Raw genomic sequence first — 8938 nt, 5'->3', positions numbered from 1 at the left:
CCCACTGGTGTATTTCTAGATCCTAACTGATCTAGAGAAGGGAAATACCCAATTTTAGCCCACGCTAGCCATTCTGAGCCACAGAAGGGAAGAGGAAAGATCTAGAAACATTTGTGAAGTTCACAGTCCACAGACACAGTCTCACTGAAAGACTGATGACTAATCATAGAATTAAAGAATGCTTCTCCCAGACCTCATTACCACATTACTCCATCATTTCATGGCAAATAGATGGGGAAACAGTGGAAAGAGTGGCTGACTTTATTTTTCTGGGCTCCAAAATCACTGTGGATGGTGATTGCAGCCATGATATTAAAAGATGTTTGCTTCTTGGAAGTAAAGTTATGACCAACCTAGACAGCATATTAAAAAACAGAGACATTACTTTGCCAACAAAGGACTGTCTAGTCAAGGCTATGGTTTTTCCAGTAGTCATGTATGGATGGGAGAGTTTGACTATAGAGAAAGCTGAGTGCAGAATAATTGATGCTTTTGAACTGTGGTGTTGGAGAAGACCCTTTGGAGTCCCTTGGACTGAAAGAAGATCAAATCAGTCCATCCTAAAGGAGATCAGTCTTGGGTGTTCCTTGGAGGGACTGATGTTAAAGCTGAAACTCCAATACTTTGGCCACCTGATATGGAGAGCTGACTCATTTGAAAAGACCCTGATGATGGGAAAGATTGAAAGCAGGAGGAGAAGGGGACGACAGAGGATGAGATGGCTGGATGGCATCACCGACACAATGGAAATGGGTTTGGGTGGACTCCGGGAGTTGGTGATGGACAGGGAGGCCTGGCGTACTGCGGTTCATGGGGTCGCAAAGAGTTGGACACAACTGAGTGACTGAACTGAACTGAACTGAAAGGCCTTTTTAAGTTGTTTCTTTTACCCAGTGCATTATGTCCAGCTATCAAGAAAGAAATTATAATACACATCAAAATGCAAAAAAACAAAAAACACATGCATTAGGAGAGACAGAGCATCAGAACCAGACATGGCAGGGATGTTGGAACTATCAGACTGGGAATTTAAAACAACTGTGATGAATATGCTAAGGTCTCTAAGAGACAATTTGTTCAAAATAGTAATAGCAACAACATATTTGACTATGCATGTTTATGTATATTTCTGATATTTTTATCTAAGTGAAATAAATGACAGGAAAGATACAAGGATGGGAGGCAGGAATTAGAATTATTTTGTTACTCTAAGATACTCACACTCCATGTGAAGACTGAGCAACTAAACACTTTCACTTTCACATGTGAAGTGGTATAGTGTTATGTGAGGTAGATTTGGATTAGTTGTAAACATATATTGCAAACTCTAGGACAATGACACACACACACACACAAAACAATCAAGGAAGTATGACTGATATGCTAAAAAAAGTGTTTGTCAGTTGTGTACAACTCTTTGTAACCCCATGGACTGTAACCCTGCCTGGGTCCCCTGTCCATGGAATTTTCCAGGCAAGAATACTGGAGTGGGGTGCCATTTGCTACTCTAGGGAATCTTCCTGACCCAAATATTGAAACCAGTTCTCCCACACTGCATGCAGATTCTTTATCATCTGCATTTTGATAATCTAGATGAAATGAACCAATTATTTGAAAGACGCAACCTGCCACAACTCACACAAGAATAAATGGTCAATCTGAATAGGTCTGTATCTTATTAAAGATACTGAATCAATAATCAATAACCTTCCCACACAGAAAGCAACAGGCCCCAATGGGTTAATTGATGGATTCTACCAGCCGTTGAAGAAGTAAATTATACCAGTTCTCTACATTACCTTTCAGAGGAGAGAAGCAGAGGAAATACATCTTAACTCATTCTATCAGACTGCATTACTCTAATACCAAAACCAGAAAAGAACATTACAAGAAAAATAAAATTACAGACTATATACTTTTGTATCTTTTATAAACATAGATGCAAAAGTTCAAAATCACCAAAATTTGGAGGCAACCAAAATGTCTTTCAGTAGGTTAGTTCCTAAATAAGCTGTGGTACATGAAGATCATAAAATATTATTCAACACTAAAGAGAAATGACTTGTCAGACCACGAAAAATATGGAGGAAATTTTAATTCATGTTACCAAGTTCATATTATTAATTAATTCATATTATTAAGTGAAAGAAGCCGATCTGAAAAGTCTATATACTGTATTATTCCAATTATGTGACATTCTAGAAAAGACAAAACTATGAATACAATAAAGAGATTAGAGGTTTCCAAGCATGGTAAAGTAGGGAGATGAATAGAGCAGAGAGGACTTTTCAGGCGGTGAAAATCCTCTGTATGATACAGCAATGATGGTTATAATTTTGTCCAAATCCATAAAATGTAAAATTCCGAGACTGTACCCTAAGGTAAACTATGGACTTTGGGTAATTGTGATATATCAATGTAGATTCATCCTTGGTGAAAAGTGGTGAGTGATATTGATGATGTGGGAGGTTATACACGCGTGGGGACAGGATGTGTAAGGGAAACTCCATAAACGACAATGTAAAGAATATTAGAAGACAAGGCATAGATGAGGAAAAATATTTGCAAAATACACATCTGACAAAGGACTGTCATGCAAAATATACAGAGAATCCTTAGAACTCAACTATAAGTTTGTAAACCTAAAACCACTCTAAAAATAGCCTTAAAAATTTATTTTTGTCTCAAGACATTCTTCTACTTCCTAAACTGCTGGTTACATTTGTTTTCTTAGAAATTTAAATTTAATCCAATTTTTAAACTTTTGTATATAGTATTCTCTTTCTCTTATGATTTATAATCTCTCTCTATATTGTAACCCTATAGTAATTTAATTTTCATTTGTGTTTTTATATTAATTTGATATTTTAGACATTTGCCTCTTTTTTATCTCTAAAAATCAGCTCGTATTTTTTAAATATTAAAGTTAGAATATTTGCTTTGATTTATTTACATTTTTGAATATTTGCTTTTTGACAGTATTCCTTAGTTTCTTTCCTTAAAGGAACTTTTTAAGGAAATATGCCTGTGTTTTCTTTCTCTTACTTAGATTTGCTATACAAATTCAATGTTAATCTCATTTTATTTATGCAAAACTGGCCATCCACAAAGTTAAAATTTTGCCGTTAACTTTGTTTCCCATTTCATGTAGAGTGCCAATTCTAATGAATATGTAAATATGGTGATTACTCTTAGGACAAAATAAATACATTTACAAATAAACAGCTCGCTTTTTTGTTGTTCTTACAGAATCGGAGAAGCATTAAATGGAACTGATTATGGAGTTGGTGTATGAAATAAAATAGTTTACTTAGGGGCAAAAAAGCATCTCAGTATCTTAATATAAATGACTAGACTGAAGGAAGGAATTCTTATCCTGAACTAACCTTATACAGTGAGGAAGGTGTGTTTAGATAGGATAAAAAGAAAGGCATTCTTTGAGCTAGAAATTGCACTCTTCCTCATTTCTGAGTCAGTTTCTCCATCTGGTTTCTCACTTGGTAGCTGCTGAACCATTTCTGAGTATCCAGTTCTATTAAATAGCTGACAATATCCATGACAGTAATTCAGATCAACCCATCCCAGTGTTTTGAGGTCATTCATTTGTACAGTTAGGTGGAGAGACTTGGAGCATGGTGTGGAAAATGCTGCCTTTCTGGAAATAGCTTGAATGCTAGATAAGAGAAATGCCATGTGATGCCACCAGAAAACGATAAATTTGCCCAGGGCTGTGGGAAGGTTCTCAGCTTGAGAGTCAGTCAGGGCTTAGCTTAATCCCGGATCTAGGACTGTTCCCGTGAGCAACATAGTTCCCCTGAATTTCAGCATTCTCCAGTGATAATGGCAATGATACTACTTATTTTTCAGAGTTCTTGTGTTGATCAATTTTAAACTACGCATAAAACATTCTTAGAACTCTCTATAAAACACTTTTTAAAAAACACTATTGAATAAGTAGTGAATCTATTTTTGGTATGATGGTATGGCTATTATTTTTCAAAAAGAGATCCAGTGTCTTTTGTGATTTCCAACTGAAAGCATCCCTGACTTTCCTCAGTCATATAGTTGGCACATTTCTGTCATTCAGCGCTGTAATTGCTTTTACGACAGAGCAATTCAGTTCCACAAACATTTACCAAGCTCGTGTTTTTCTCCAGACTAGAGACTGGGTGATGGAGATAAAAGGATGAGAAAAGTGAAGCTCCTCCCTTAACAAACGTAGATCCTTCTCCATAGATTCACAACCCTATTTTTTGACCCAAACGATTCTGATTAGCAAACACCATATGTCCGACACTGTCCTCTAAGTTCAGTTTGCCTGAGGCATTATTCCTCTGAGTACAGTGGAATTTTACTGCTCTCTTCCATTTAACTTGTTTAACTTTTATGTGAAATCAGATGTGAGAATAGGAAGAACCTGGGAAGAACTTTTGGCCCTTCACTGGTCCAAAGTGGAAACAGTTACATTTTATTAAAAATGAAGGAGTTTAGCAAAGCGTTTAAAAATAGAATGATATGGGAGCTCAGCAGGTCATGGAAATTCTTTCAGAGGAATTTGCAGAAGGACTCTCTTAGTGGGTAAAGATCAAAGATCAGCCATCCATAGCATAAAGGGGGCAGTGTTTTTCATCTTAGCCTGCCTGGCCTCATAAATAAACAAGGATATTGTGTGCATGGGTTGGTTGTGGCTCTTAGGACTTGAGAGGTAAAGGAAGCACAATTTCTATATGTGAAGGGACTGTGAGGGAAATGCAATAAACTTTCAAACTTCAGCAGTGGAGGAACTGGGTTTACTTTTAATATTTATGTGTAATCTTCCAGGATTCTGTGAATTAGTCTTTTCTTTCTATTCTGACCTTTGCTTTAAAGGGAATGCCAGTTTATGTCTGAAACAAAAGTTGCTGTCACTATCTGTTTTTCTTTCTCGGTCAGATAAAGTTAAGAGAACCAGCTTTTAAAGTGAGTTTATACAATCACAATTTCCACACATTCATTCAACAGCCCCATGCAATAAAACAGTGATAATTCAAATTAAATATGTCAAGGCAATTTAGGTCAGAAAATTTTGATTTTCTTCTGTGAATGAGTAAGGAAGGAAATCCTAGATATGGCATATAAAATCTTCAATTCTCTTTATGAACTGTGCTATTCAAGACATCTTCCTGACAAGTAAGAAAAATCTAAATTTGACCATTTTCATTGATCTCATAGATTTGTATCTGCTTGGCTGGTATGATCTTAAATAAGTAGAAGCAGCAAGTGAGTGGGTGGAAAGTTTAGAATACCTATTCTCTCTCTACATATTAATGCTGGTGTTGAATGCACCAGTGTTGTGCTCAGTTTTCTTGAAATAATGTTCCTGAGATACTAATTGGCTTTAAATGCCTCTAAGGGGGTCTCACTAAGGGGTCTCACTATCAAATGAGTTTTAACTAAGTGAAACAGGTTTGCAGAATGCATTTAATATTCAATAAAACTTGTGAGTTTCCAAGAAATGAGTATAATGTATTCTATTTCTTAAATTTATTAGGAGAAGTGTACATGCAAGTTTTCTGGACCTTTTCTTCTGAGAATATGCCACTTTGAGACATAATATTACAGATACAATTCTCAAATTATTGACTTATTACTTCTTGCTTTTCCCTAAATGCTGACCTTCTAAATTTTGTCCTTGATGAAATTATAGAATGGCATTACAGAGTGTCTGCTAAGATTACTTCATATGATTGGTGAAGTCAAATGTTAATGGGGACTCATGGAAGCTATGAGAATACACTACTATATGCTAGTTAAACACTACAGAGAGTTCTATCTGTCCTGAGGAATGAATTATAAGAGGTTTACATCAGATAGGAATAAGTCCATGGAAAACACTATGATGAAGAAGAGGCCTTAACCTTCTAGTATGCGAAATATGAAAGAATGGGACACATTTAAGACGAATACAAGATTGCTTAAAAACTTCTACAGTTATTAAACATTTAAAATGATGATATTTGGAAGAGTACTTATGTGTCACAAAGGGCAAAACTTGATCTAATATGTAGACACAACCAGGTTGCAGAATTTTGACCCAATGTAAGGAGACACTTTCTTGTAGTCAGTATTGTTCAGGAATGGCTGTGTGCCCTTGGGAAGCAGTGGTGGTCTGGTCTAAACTGACTGGGAGCTTATCAGAGACTTTGTAAAGGGACATGGGCGCAGCCTTAGTTAAATAAGGGCAGGATGAGATGATCAGATCCTTAAAACCTACAGGTTTTGTGACTTTTATTATGAAATTTCATATTAAAATGAGCATTGATGTAAAACAATTTTTAATGCCTCAATTCATAAGCTTCTTATTTGAAACAGTAAAAACACAGTATTATGTCAGCAGATTGATTTTTTAGGACTTTCTGTACATATGTATTTTTAAAAACTTGGAGAGTAAATCTCATAGTGAATGGCTGACTCTTGAAAAGTAGAAATGAATTAATATATAACCTCTAATCTGATAACTGTTTTATTGGTAACAGTAAAGGGAGCCATGACAAAATCCAGATTATAAGTCAAAACAGTAGAATTTTAAGACATTAAAAAAATCTATTTTTACATACAAATTTAAGATTTACATACAAATTTCAAATTTTACATACAAATACTGTTCTAATGTCATTAGTACGTTTACCTTGAAATAATACTGAAAATAATAGCTATCTATATTTAAGGCAGTTTACCTGACCCAGGTATATTTTATGCTTCACGATAACCCAGTGGAGCAAGAACCATTACTAGTATAACTATTGTTACTACAAACAGCAAAGATGAGGCTATAACAAATAAAGTAACTTGTCCAGTCACCATGTCAGAAACTTCTAGTTGTTCTAGAAATGCCACTTTGGGGAGCAAAAAAAAAAAAATTTTACATTTCCCAACCTTTCTTGCAGTGGAGTGTGTTCATGTGACTGAATTCTAGTCTATGGAATGAGAGTGGAATTGAATTATGCCATCTGTGTAGCAAGGTTTTTAAAAGTAGGCTTGTCCTATGTACTTACTCTTTCCCTTTTCAACAGCCAGGTGTGTGTGTATGTGCTCAGTTGTGTCTGACTCTGTGACCCCATGGACTGTCGCTTGCCAGGCTCCTCAGTCCTTGGAATTATCCAGGCAAGAATACTGGAGTGGGCTGCTGTTTCCTCCTCTAGGAATCTTCCTGACCCAGGGATTGAACCCGCATCTCCTGTGTCTCCTGCACTGTCAGGCAGATTTTTTTTTTTTTTTTAACCACTGAGCAAACTTGGAAGCTCCAACGATCAGGTACAGGTGATAACAAAGCCCTGAGCTTTCTGAGACCTCAAGATGGAAGGAAATGAATCACCACGAGGAGGAAAGCCCCTCACCTGACAAGTAGGAGCATTTACCTAGGACTGTTGTGTGAATGGAAAATAAACCTCTTGTGTATTTTGAGGTCTATTTGCTATGGCAAATGGCATTACCCTATACCCTGATATGTCACACAGCTGGTCAGTGGTGGGGACAATTTTTAGACCCAATCTTTGTGACTCAAACATAATGATTTACCACTAAGCTAGCCCCATTTTTTCTAATATTCATGGTGATTATTACTAAAACATTGACATTTTTACTCTTGTGATCATCAAAATGCTTTTTTTTAGATGGCTGATCAATGCATATTTATTGTTTAGTCTTTGGTCATATAACATGTATTTTTAGGACACGATAATCCTAATCCTGGAATTTTAGCATCATTGAATATTCTGAGAAGTTGGAACACCTCTATTTCATTGAAATAAACTAGTTACCTTTGGAAAATAAAAGAGGAGAAAGTGCTGGAGATGAAAAGCCAAAATAGATAAATGGATTAAACAGTATAGCTCTGTTTGTGATTATGCAATGTTCTAAGAGTTCATAAATAAATTATTAGTTAGAATTTATAAGCATCCTACAGGAAGGTTTATTATTATCATTTTCATTTTATAGACAAGAGTGTTAAGGCATGGATTAGATGACTTTCCCTGGATTATACTACTAGTAAAATAAGAAGCTGAAATATGAACCCAAATAATGTACTTTAGAGGTCTGATCTCAAGCAATATGGTAAATGGTCTCAGACAGGCATGACAGGGAGGTCAAAAAGACTGGACTCTTTAATCTGGAGAGAAAAGAAGGGGGCATATCATTAATTCTCTGCTAAGTATCAAATATATTATTGTAAGGAGAATGCTGATTCATATTCTTCAATAGCAAGTGACCTTATAATTCTTGTGACTTATTTTATAAAAAGTCATCAAACACATCTTTATACCAAGGATTACTGAAGGCTGAATTGGGATAGAAAGGATATAGAAAAATTCCTTTTAACAAATACATTTTTAAGACTAAGGTAAAGAGTAACATTCTTGTGATTTAGATGGTTTATATGTAGTTGAATTGGAAGTTCAAAGGATAAAGTAGATGAGCTTTGGATGCTTATGTGGGAGACCATGTGAGTTACATTTCAATACATCACCTCATTTTCTTTTTACATTGGCTTTTTATCATGCTTGAACTATATGCTTCTCCATTATGGTCCTTGCTACCTGTATAATGACTACATGGAAGCCACCCACAAGTTAGTCAGTGATCCATGAAGGGTTCTACCTAAAGAGTCCTGTCTTGGTGGGGTACCCTTAGCTGAGGTGGTATGTGGTCAGCCTGAATGGAAGCTCTTTTCTTGTTGAGCATAAAGAGAAGTAATCAGCAACTGCTAGAGTAACAGATGCTGAGGGTTGTTGTTCAGTTGCTAAGTCGTGTCCGACTCTTTGTGAACCCATGAACTGCAGCTTGCCAGGCTTCCCTGTCCTTAGTTATCTCCTGGAGTTGGCTCAAGCTCATATTCATTGATATTGAGGGACTCAGATACAAAAAGGAGAATTGTGATGATACGAAGAGTTGACTCATT

The sequence above is a fragment of the Bos indicus genome, chromosome 9, assembly GCF_029378745.1.
Source record: "Bos indicus isolate NIAB-ARS_2022 breed Sahiwal x Tharparkar chromosome 9, NIAB-ARS_B.indTharparkar_mat_pri_1.0, whole genome shotgun sequence".
In the NCBI taxonomy this organism is placed as follows: Eukaryota; Metazoa; Chordata; class Mammalia; order Artiodactyla; family Bovidae; genus Bos; species Bos indicus.
The sequence above is the reverse complement of the archived record's forward strand: the minus strand, read 5'-3'. Positions refer to the sequence as shown.